Raw genomic sequence first — 13,040 nt, 5'->3', positions numbered from 1 at the left:
TGGAGCAATGAAAAAAAAAGCCTCTATTCCCCACTCCTCTATCTAGGACCCAAGGCTAAGTGTTTGGTGATATGATCATCAGGAACTCAAGAACAACTAAACATTGCCTTGTCTATGTTCCAAGAAGTTTCACAGAAAACTGCACATTCAAACAATAGCAGTATAGGTATTGTTAGCTTGTGAAGTGTCTGGTATAATTGTGGTATTCTGATAAAGCTCTGTTGGGAAGTCAGCTTAGATTTGAGATCTATATAGAGTCCCCATCTTTCATTTTAGCTCAAATTGAAAACTTACCCTTAGCTTTTCTCTGAGCTGGAGAAAATGACAGTACCATAGCATGCAGGGAAGAAATGAGAAGCAAAGAATGAGATGGTTGGGTCTGCTCTAAAGAAAGAAAACTTAATTTACCCATACAGCAGCATAGCATGAACATGGGTGCCAGTAAGTAGTAAATAAGGCCCAACTTGTGTCTGTAATCTAGATACTCAAATACCTGTGTCTATATATTTATTTTTTTCTGATATGAGAGGAGAGCTGAGAGCTCCTTCCTTATAAAGAGTCTACAACGTGTTTTGTCAAGTAAAATTTTTCACGTCAGTCTGAAATTTGAACAACTCCACCAAAATTCAAGACTGAGTTGAAGATATTGAATAAGAATTCAGCTGAGAGAGTTATAAAGTGATCTTTCTCACAACTTAATAGAAAAAAAGGAAAAAATAATTTAATGAAAATGAAATATTTTTCTACACTTAAAATAATACACATCTACCAGTTTTGGCATTTAATCTCTGCTTTCATCCATAAAAAGTTCAGGAATATTGAATTTTGTTGGAAGTAACAAATTTAATTAGCACTTCCATCTTTCATCTTAGCCCAAATTGGAAACTTAACTCTAGCTGGTCTTTGAATAGAAAGAGACTTGATACAGCTTGTTGGGTACTTGTAAAATCACTAGAAAGGCTGGAGGAGCCAAGTTTTATCCTTGGTGCTCTAGGAAAGACTCCCAGAATGCACTGCCAAACTAGTTTATGAAAGGGCGGTTGTCTTCTACAATCAGGAAGCTGAGGAATCAGAACATGACATACTAATTACTGGCTCTAGTATTATATTATCTTATTCATAATCCAATCGGAAAGCTGTTATGAGTACCACATTATTGTCTCCAGGAAATCATTGCTTATCAGTATTATGGAAGTCAAGAAGAACCTGCAAGAAATGTTGGCTTCAGACCCGTAATCCACTGGCTGAGTCTTCAACAGTAAAATCAATGTCTCAGGTCTTTACTATCTTTCAGGGTTCACTTGATTGGCAGAACCAACATTACATCTAGAACTCTAGCTGTAAGGAAGTCTGAGAAATTTCCTTTTTACCTTTGCTAACTCTGTCTACTGAAAGCACTATAAAAAAAAGCTGAAAAAATGTTGAATGAGTGAATACAGAGAATAGGACGCAGTCCTCTCTAGTTTCAAAGAACCCTGCTACAAAACCAAGAATGGCTTAATGATTACAAAACAATTTCACATTTCTTATTTTCTTATTTTATTTATTATAAAGGAAGTTAAGATGTCAAATTATTAAGTCCAATTTCACATACCTGGCAAACAAGTAGGAGGAGAACTTTCAGTACAGAAATGAAAGTTGCAGAAAAAGTTGGTGATGAAATCATAGAAAGCAAGAATGGAAAATTTTTCAATTTCTAAGTATACTGCTTCCTTAGTCATTATGGAAAAACTTATGAATAATTAATAAAAGTATCTTCTATTCATTCTACTTTCCATGATAAGTTCTGGGAATTTTAGAACATCTTAATTTTTCTTGATTTAATTATTTCTCTGATAACTGGTAACTATTTGGGCAGGAATTTCAATTTTGTTAATGACCAGCAAGGTTGGATAATTCAGAGTAATATTTTGAGACACAAATCTGAACCATGTATCTGTTTTGTCAACTAAGAAGATAAAATGTTAGGCTGACCAAAACCCTACTTTACAATTCAGAAATATATAATGTAGCTCTTAATAACAAAATCAAATGCGTTAATAAAAGTATTCATATTCTCATTTTTTTCCCATTAAGATTAAATTTTTCTTTTGATTAAAAATTTTTTGTACCATACACAGGCTATTTAAGGAAGTAAAACAATGGATTTACAACTCATTTCGTTCCCCTTGGATAAAATGACATTAATTTTCTGTCTGAAAAATTAAAGTGCTCTTATAGCTATCCAAGTCAATCTGTCATTCCTCAACCTCTTAGAGGACCTATTCCGTATTTTCTATAACTTTATATTCATCATATGCCTTAATATACTGCTAAGGCAAGGCATCTTACTTCCAAAAGAATGTAACTTAAATATTATCAACTCACACAGTCAGGTAGTTACCCATGGATTGTGTATGAGGTTTCAAGATTTGGACATAGGGAATCAGACCTGGTTACATGGAAAAAAAGTAGGTAAAAGGCAACCACAAAACCATAGGTGGATCAAAAGGAAGTAAGCATATTTTATGCAGCCAGCTTTTGGCATGGACAGCTCTTTCTTTTCTTTTTAAAAATATTTTCTAATAACTTGCAACTTTTAATATTTGTGGGTACATAGTAGGAGTATGTATTTATGGGTTTCATAAGATATTTTGTTACAAGCATACAATGTGTAATTATCACATCAGAGTAAATGGGATATCTATCACCTCAAGCATTTATCCTTTATGTTACAAACAATTCAATTATAGTTTTAGTTATTTTAAAATGTACAATAAATTATTGTTGACTATAGTCACACCGTTGTGCTCTCCAATACTAGATCTTATTTATTCTATGTAACTATATTTTTGTACCCATTGTCTGGCTCTTTCTTGACATTTGGTCTCAGCCCTGTCTTTACCTTAACTGGCATTTCTGGAAATCAGATATCCATAGCCCTTGAGCAGTTCCTTTCTATCACATTATTCTGTTTTCTTTTTTTTTTTTTTTTCACTTTACATGTAAGAAAGTATTCATTTATTGCTTTAGTTGAATGTCTCCTAACTCCTTCCACTAGGATGTTATCTCCACAAGAACGGAGACGTCTTGTCTTTCTTGCTCTCCATTTGTCTCTCCAGGGCTTAAAACAAGGCCTGCCATATAATAGTAATTTAATAAATATTCCTTAACTGAATGAAAAAATAAATCCTTAGCCAGATGCTGTCTCTTTCTCTCTCAAAATGTATACATATGCCTGAATACACGAATTATAATATGTAGTTCCTGGGATTATCTTCAGTTAGGCCTCAGTGGAAAATTCCATAAGGGTGTTTCAATACCACCATATATCCTTCAGCTTATTGAATCTACTAAAACTAGTCTATAAAATCTCAAAACTAATAACTTGACACTTCTAGTTAGAGCCAATGTTGCAAGTAAAATGTGACTCACGATTAGATGCTCTGTGAGGGTTCATGTCACAGCTGTTATTTATTGGTTATTGCTAATGAATTGGGTCTTCATATCAAATCACCCTAGGTCCATTTTACAGAGCATGTATTTATATAGAAAATAATGGCAATATTATAGACCTTGGCATAGCCCTTGGAAAATTCTCTCCCAGGGTTAGACTTTTCTCATAACAGTCATTATTTTTCCTGCCAATATTTCTGGCCAAGGCAATGAACATTCTACCATACCCAGTGTTGACTTTCCATTGTTGAGTTTGGGTTCCAGATTCATGGCTTTGCTGTCTATCCATCTCCAGGGTTTGCCCTTATTTTTATAATCCTTTCATTAAGTGCCCAATAATGTATTTGCATTTTTCAAGTTATGAGGTATTTTTATTAGATTTCTTTTTCTGATTAGAGGTTGATTTGGTAAGTGTGGTGGTGTCATTGAATCTTTGATGATAGTAATTTTATATTGCCGAGAGTCATCAATTTGAACATTGACTTCCATTTAAAGTACAATCGGTGCAGAAGGAAATGTTTTGTAGACATCAATGAAAGTAATTTTTTATTATATCTCAGAAAAAGAGCAACTGATCGGCTGTTCAGCTAATTTTTTAGAAAAACAGAAAGGAGGAGAAAAATCTGATCAATAAAAATGTTGTAACTATATTTAAAACAATCGACATTTTATATGTTACTGAATTATTTCAAAGATCTGGATTCACTTATAAATAAAAAAATCCTGTTCTTAGTGTTTATTCACTCAAAATCACTCACATTATTAAAACATTTTATGTAATTCAAAAATATCCTTAAAATCTATTTATAAAACAGGCTGTCATTCTCCTTAAATTATGAGACTATACAATCATGACATGTCTGAGTCCTCTATCTAAAAATTGTATATTGCCTGTGCAGGTTTGGATTAGAAAGTGGGAACGATATCTACTAGGACTTGAGAGTTGGGATCATATGATAATTTTTTTTTTTTTTTTACAGCTTCGATTCTGTAGTTGGCTCAATCGGCTTTAAATCTCAGTACTGATAACTACATTTTGGCCAAGTTATTTAACTCAGTTTCCTCATCTGAAAGTGCAAAAACTATATTACCTACTTCATAAGATCAAATGAGGGACTATTAGCATGGTAACTGAAACAAAGCAAATCATTTCTAATATTAGATATTGTTGCTGTTGGTTTTATAATTCCTTACATCCAGAGAAAGTTGTTCCTAAATTATCCTCTTCTGTGAAAACGCAAAAATGAAAATGTTTATGATGTACTAGAAGATCTTTGAATTAGGGGCTAAATATCTGAACCATGGACTAACATTAGCAGCTTAAGATTTACCTGTTAGTTCAAAGTAGTGACCTGTAAACCACCTCTCCCTATAGGTTTGTTTTATTTGTCTTAGACCTGTTTTGGGTCACTCATTTGTATTATCTACCAGTTTCCTTCAGGCATTTGAGTTTTGATCCCCTGGTACATGCTATTTAAAAGAACAGACACCCTTCTACTCAAAATTACCCTCTTATCTACTATGAAAAATAAATTTTCTTTTATTTCTTCATTCAGAAAACATTCAATAAGCATGTGATATGTTCAATATAGCATATTGGAAACTGGATGTTCAATGATGTCAAGCAAAATTTCTCTCTTCGTGAAGCTCGTAATCTGCAACGCATGTGAAAACCCACTAGGATACCCTAGACTAAGTTGTGCAGCAGACTCAGAGAATTTTGAGCTATACTGTGGCTGTTTTTTGTTGTGTTGCGTTTTTGTTTTTGAGGCAAAAAAACAAGCCTCTGTCGCCCAGGCTGGGGTGCAGATCTTAGCTCACTGCAAACTCTACCTCCTGGGTTTAAGTGATTCTCATGTCTCAGTCACCCAAGTAGCAGAGAGTACAGGCATGCACCACCACACCTGGCTAATTTTTGTATTTTCGGTAGAGACAGGGTTTCACCATGTTAGTCAGCCTGGTCTCGAACTCCTGGCCTCAAGTGATCCATGTGCCTCAGCCTCCCAAAGTACTAGGATTACAGGTATCCCAATATTAAGTTATCATGCCCGGCCCAATAGTTGTTGTTTAATGCCATAGTTTAAGGCAGCTTTTTGCATAATAGAGATAAATTATATAGAAATGGAAACTAGAAATGAAGTGTTGCCATAAGAAAAGTTAAAACATATTGCGTTGACTTTTTGATTGGGTGGATGGGTACAGGCTAGAAATGCAGTGCAGTGACACAGCAAAGTATGGAAAAATAGTGATCAGATTATCCCAGAGGCTGCACATGTGTGAGGAAATCATTACTGCGGTCTTTTATAACAAACTGAAAGAATGTTGATTTGAAAGGTAGAAAATGTACCTAATACAAGCTTGGACTTTGCAAAGGCAAAAATTTAAAAGTGTCACTGCTTCTTTTCATTGCTTATGATCAAGTACAAGAATAAGGAGCTGAACTAAGAAGAAACTGCTTAGTTTGTAGTCAGAATTTATTACAGGAAATAGAGAACAGAACTTGCTGGATTGGAAAAAAAAAAAAATTTATCTTCCCCAATCATTTAGTTACAAAAAGATTCTCTAAATGAAATGAGGCCTGGCCACAAAGATCAAATAAGATGTGGCTATAAAGTCATTTATTATTATCTTTGAGATATTTAAGATTATGTTCAAAAGACTTTCTGAGCCAGATGAGAAGACTTCTAAGAGTATAAAGGGTATTGTCTTGCAGCCTCCTGAAATGCCAAAAGCACAAAGAGCATGTCACAAAAAGAGGGACAGATATGGCTTTGGGACACAGAGCAGATGTGGAAAACATAGGAAGTTCACGTTTTAAAGAGAGATGTATAAGCACCATATTGAATTAAAAGTAACTGAGATTGCTTAAATTGCAAAAGGCCTTCAGACCTTCAAATTTTAATTGTAAGGAAACAGAATAAGAAAGTAACACAGATGCAAATGATATCTAATTTTTATGGAAAAGAAAGGACTTCTCAGAGGGCAAAAAGCCCACAGTTCAGAGTCAAGAGATGTGGAGAAGAATGAACCAGAGAAGCATTCAGAGGAAGTGGTAAGGGGCAATGTACTGAGGAGCCACTCAATAGGAACCACGTGACTCCTATTCAAAGAATGTTTCCAGGCCTGCATGTAGGGCAATCTGTCAACTTATGCTCTACAAGGCTTCAGAATGATAATGAGGCAGTGATACTATGTGCCTCCCACTGGAATACGAATACTGATTTCCATTGTCCACCATTGTAACTTAGGTTTGTGGGGATCAGGCAAATTGTAATTTTTAGTTCATGTACATCAAGAGGAGCCACTCCTAAGGAGTTACACCCCGCACTGGGTAGGTTAGGAGACTTTGAACTTCAAGCTTGATGCCACAATAGGATGGGATTTTAGGGATTCTAGAATGGGATTGACATTTTATATAGAATAAAAGAGTATAGAATGTTTGTGGCCAGACTGTATCATGTGATAGATTGGGAAAAACAACCATAGATTCTTGTCCTCCTTGAATGGATGCCCCTTGCTGTGTAACTTTGAGTGTCCTTTCTCTGACTCTGGGCTTGGCCATATGACTTGCTTCAGCTGATAGTAAATTAGCCACTATAATGCAAGAAGAGTGGAATTTGGGAACTCTGTGACCACCACTACATGAGTAACTCACTGCACGTGCATGGAGAACAATGTAGAAAGAAGGTCCACTTGTGCCAGCTGTCCCAACCAAGGTCTGAGTCATATAAATAAGGCCATTTCGATCTTCTACCTCCCAGCTGACCTCTAGCTAACTACGGTAAAAGAGCCTAGACCTGCCTAGACCAAAGGGACCACCCAGCTGATACCAGCCCAAATTGCTGAATAACAGAATCATATAATACATGGTTTTGTTTTAAGCCAGTAAAATTTGGGTACTTGCTAATATTGCCAATGTATCCAGCCACATTATCAACCAAATGTCATGGTGTGATGAAGATATTCCAAATGAGTGAGGATAGAAGACAATTTTTTGTCCTGCGTCTCTTCTTAGGATGCTACTGGAAGATGTACTTCAGAAGAATAAGGAAATACACCAAGAGTTAAGTGTTAAGAAATCACTGAGAACACAGCCGGGCATGGTGGCTCACACCTGTAATCCCAGCACTTTGGGAGGCAGAGGCAGGTGGATCACGAGGTCAGGAGATTGAGACCATCACGGCTAACACAGTGAAACCTCATCTCTCCTAAAAAAAAACAAAAAAAACTGGCCGGACATGGTGGCAGGTGCCTGTAGTCCCAGCTACTAGGGAGGCTGAGGCAGGAGAATGGCGTAAACCCAGGAGGCGGAGCTTGCAGTGAACCGAGATCGCGCCACTGCACTCCAGCCCGGGCAACAGAGTGAGACTCCATCTCAATAAATAAATAAATAAATAAATAAATAAATAAAACCGCATGCTCCCTTTATGGGACCATGTTAAATATACATGTTAAATATACCTTGATATAGCCCTAAAATAGAATAAAACAGAGTAGTAGGGAATATATAACCTTAACAGAGAATGAGGTCAATCTGTTTGTGCTGATATGGATGGTCTCCCTCATAACTTATTAGTGGAAAAAAGCATGACATAACTTTCTATATGATTCTTTCCAACTAAAGGCATCTATGTATATGCTAAAATATGCATTTTTTGGAAAGATATGTAAGAAGCTATTAGTATGAACAACGTTACTTTCAGGGAAAGGTACTTGGTGTTGGGAAATAGAAGCTTTAAATTGTATATGTATTTTACAGTTCATAGATTGGAAAATATTATTTCAAAGCAGTTCCATCCAAAGCTCCTATGTTAAGTAAGTGGGGACTGAGTGATTAACCCTAACCTATCCTGCTTCTCTCTCCTGATTCCACATATAAGTCCTAGTCATAAATTATAGAATGAAAAGTATGAAAACATTTGGGTCCTATTATCTCAACTTCTTCATTAATTTAACAAAGTTCTGCTTATGACATTGAAGATAAGCAATGCTAATTATATAATGAAACATACACTCATGATAACCATAACTCATGGTTTATTTGCTATGGATTTGAGGACATAGTTTAGTCACAGCTTTGCATGAACGAGAACTGGCTGATATTATAAACAGCATTCCACACAGAACACTTCTAACTTACCCACCGAGGCTTTGTGTTGCATTGATTGAGCATGCCAGCGTTTTTCTGATGACGTCTTGCTCAGTAATGGTGGCTGATTCTTAAGAAAACACCCAGGGACTCAGCCCAGTCCCCACTCATTTGACATAGGGGCTTTGGACAGAAATGCTTTAAAATATATTTCCTAACATATAAAATGTAATAAATCAATTCCAGAGACCATCTGGAACAAAGTTCCAAAGCACAATGTCATTGAAGGTGAAGAAATATATCATTTTAAGGCATTTGACAGGAACGTATTTACAATAGAGAAGAAACTTGAATTATGTCTAATTAACAATATAGTTTTATCTCCTTCCAGAAGAATAGTCAGATAGAGTGAGAGACAGATTTATTTTGTTTGAGATACCTTTCAATATGGGCTACAAGTGAATCAATATCGTTTTATAAATTGTACCATAAATACACTTCATAATCCCATGATGCTCAGGGATCTATTTGGGAGTTATTCATCTAACAAAAAGGGAGAACGTAGGCTGTTTACTTATGAAAAAGTGAGCCAGGTAAACTGTTAATGGGATACAAGGGCCCTTTGTCCTCAGCAGCAATGTATGTCTTTGAGCATCAATGGTTAGCATTTACTGGGTTTTTCTTTGTGCCAGGAAATGTACTGAGTACCAATATGTGTTATTATATTTAATTATCTTACAAATCTTGTGAAGTAGGAACTATTTATCTCTATTTCACACATACACACACACACACACACAGAGAGAGAGAGAGAGAGAGAGAGAAGTTAATTGAGGTTCAGAGAGGTTAGCATGAAGATTGTATCTAGACAAGGTGAAATTTAAACTAGGAGGTCAAATTCCAAAACTCATGCTCTTAATGAAAAAGCAATGCTGATTTTAACAAATTAGATCATTTAACTGAAGGATATATTGTATAGTTTTTGGAATCCTTTGGGGTGTGTGATAATCCATAATTGCATTTGTATAACCTGTAAATAACATTTAGTGATTTATGCTGACCTCAAATTAGGACTACCACAGTTGTCTTACCTGGGATCCCCAACCTTTAAACTGAAACAACATTCTTGATATTTACTAAAAGACATGTGGTCGCTCTAAAAAGAATAAAAGGTAGAAGAGTTGCATGTGGATGAGAAATTAAGGGGAAAATGTCTGCTACCTTGTATCATGAGAAAAGGCCCTTTTGCTGCCATCTTGGAGTATCTGAGACTAACTCTAGGTTTTGTCCTCCTTACAAAGTTGCAAGGTAGGTATTATTGATAGTAATTTAGTCATGAGGAATTGAAGGTGAAAAAGGTTAAACAACTCTCACAATTTCACACAAAACTGTGATGATGTGTCTCTTATGTTTTTCCTCTGAATCATACTGATATTTCATGATCAACTTGGTGAAATTTAGTAAAGAAGTCCTAGGGCGTCTTGTTTGAACTTTCCAGGCACCTGCAGCCTTCAATATCCCAGCTGTTTAGAAAGCATGTTCAAAACTTCTGTATAATCTATCCTAAGATTATTAATATAATAAAGCAAAGAATTAAAAAGTGAGACTAATAAATATCCACAGTGTTTTTTAGCCCATGCTTAAGAACTCATGACCCTAAGGAATAGAATAATAAACATGAGGGTGAAAAAATAAAACATCTTGAGTTACTTTTGTACATGGTTAAAGCTAAGAGTCCACTTTCATTCCTCTGCATATGGCTAACCAGTTATGCCAGCACCATTTATTGAATAGGGAGTCTTTTCCCCATTGCTCTTTTTTGGGCAACTTTGTCAAAGGTCAGATGGTTGTAGATGTGTGGTTTTATTTTCAAGTCCTCAAAAACTATTACAACAAAAACAAAAGTTAACAAGTGGGACCTAATTAAACAAAATAACTTCTACACAGCAAAAGCAACAGTAGAGTAAACTGACAATCTGCAGAACGGGAGAAAATACTCAAAACTATGAACCTGACAGTTGCTTAAGGGACTTGAAAAATTCAACAAACAAAAAACAAATAACTCCATTAGAAAATGGGCTAAGGACATGAATAGACACTTCTCAAAAGAAGACATACAAGTGCCCAACAAACGTGTAAAAAATGCTCAACATCACTAATCATTAGAGAAATGCAAACCACAGTTGGATACTATCTAATACTAGTCAGAATGGCTATTATTAAAAAGTCAAAAAATAACAGATGTTGGTGAGGTTGCACAGAAAAGGGAATGCTTATACACTGTCGGTTGGAATGCATATGAGTTCAGGCACTATGGAAAGCAGTTTAGAGACTCCTCAAAGAACTTAGAACTAGCATTTGATCTAGAAATCCCATTACTGGGTATATACCTAAAAGAAAAAAAAAATCACTCCATCAAAAAGACACATGCACTTATATGTTTATCACAACACTATCCATGATTCTACCATCATGGAATCAGCCTAGATGCCCATCAGTGGTAGACTGTATAAAGAAACTGTTGTTTGTGCCAACCAGATGACTAAATAGAAGCAGCTAGTGTATACCAACATCACTCAGAGAGAAGAAAAGTGTTGAGTAAATATTAGCTCTTCAACTGGAATATCCAGGTGGAAACAACAGGATTCATCAAGGAAGCAATGTGACCCAAGGAGAACAGAGAAGAGTGAGACAGGACATCTGCCCACCTGGGAGTGGCACAGAGCCAGGGGAGGACACCCATTATAGGAAAATGGTGAGTGAGTGAGAGCCCTTGGGGACTCACACTTCTGCCATGTACCTTTGTAAGCCTGGGCTCAGGAGATCCCCCATAAGTCCCCAAACTGGGGCCTCCAGACTGACACAGGGAGCTATGTGAAGTCTGGGCAAAGCTGCTGCTCAGGCACATGCAAAGTCACAGGGTCCTTGGATCTCCCAGCAGCCCAGCACCAGTGGCTGCAGTTCCAGCCATGGGGGAGGCCAGGCTCCCTTTCTTACCCCAGGAAAGGGGCCCTATTCCACTGCACTTCACAGGGTAAGGTCTACTAGCCAGGGACCCTAGCAAGGGCTGAGATCTTGGGTCAGGAGCAGCTCTGCATTATCCTGGGACAGAGCTTCTGGAAGGAGACGCAAGCTGCCATTTCTGGTGCTCTGCAGCCATCACTTCTGTTGCCCTCAGGCTGTGTGGACCCCCCAGCACAGAGCAACCACCTTACAGAAAAATGGCCAGACTATTCTGCAAGCATGTCCCCATCCCCACTACTTCTCACTGAGCAGGGCAACCCAACCTAGGACTCTAGCCATTCCCCACCTGGGCTCTTGGGCTGATGACAGTTCTGGACTTCCTGGGACGGAGTTCCCAGAGGTAGCAGGCTGTTATTTTGACTGTTCTACAGCCTTAATTCCTGTTGCCTTCAGCCTCAGCCAAAAATGTAGTGGTTGGGAACTGACGTGGACCCTCAGCACTGCACAGCGGCCTTATGGAAAAGCTGCCAGACTGTTTCTCATGGGGTTCCCACCCCCACTACTCTTCACTGGGCAGTGCCTCTCAACCTGGGTCCCCAGCACAACCACCCTGCCCCTACCTGAACACTTCACTCAGTGGTAGCTCTGCATTTCTTTGAGGAGGAAATTCCCAAGACAACTCACAAACCCTCTGCCATTGCAACTGCAGTGATACCAACCTTACTACCCTCAGCTGTGGAAGAATCAAAGGACCTGGACACTATGCTGGCACCTTCAGAATACTGTAGCCACCATACAGATAGGAGCCCCATCTCTCTTCTCTGTGAAGCTCCACCACCCACTCTTCACCAGGCAGTGCCCTGGCTAGGGAGCACAGAACAGCTGTCCCACCCCTGGTTGAGCATCCCCAGTGGCAGTGGCTCTGTGATTTCTTAGGGAGGGTCTCCCAGAGTTAATAGACAATGCTACTGCCATTGCCATGGCAGCAGTTCCACCGCTGCTGCCTTCAGTCAAGGGAAGAAACAAAGAGCCTGAGGGCTTTTACTCAGTTACCATAAGATGAGCCCAGTCTCTCATTCTTGTGAACCCTCGACCCCACCCCTCTTCACTAAGCGGGGCCAGCAGTGCAGTCTCCTCAACTCCTATCTGAACATTCCCAGTAGCAGCCACTCTGTGTTTCTCTGAGGTGGAGCATCCAGAGGCAACTGAAAGCTCCTCCACCACTACCATACGGTACTGCCCTTGCTGCCCTTAGACTGGAAAAGGAGCAAAGACTCTCAGTTCTTTAATCACACCTCCAGCAAGCTGTAACTGCCCTAAGGAGCAGAAACCAATTGATCAACCCTGTGAGGTCCCTGCCGCCTTTCGTTGTTACCAGGCAACCTCTCCCACTGCTCCACGCCAATCACACTGATTGATAGCTGCTTCACATCTCTTTGGGGTGGAGCCCCAAGAGACAAGGTAACAGCCCTCTGCCACAACCACTGCCAAGGTCCCTTCCCCTGCTGCCTCCCAGCTGGAGAGGGGATATAAAGTCTGAGCTCACCCCAGG

The sequence above is a fragment of the Papio anubis genome, chromosome 12, assembly GCF_008728515.1.
Source record: "Papio anubis isolate 15944 chromosome 12, Panubis1.0, whole genome shotgun sequence".
Classification (NCBI taxonomy): Eukaryota; Metazoa; Chordata; class Mammalia; order Primates; family Cercopithecidae; genus Papio; species Papio anubis.
The sequence above is the reverse complement of the archived record's forward strand: the minus strand, read 5'-3'. Positions refer to the sequence as shown.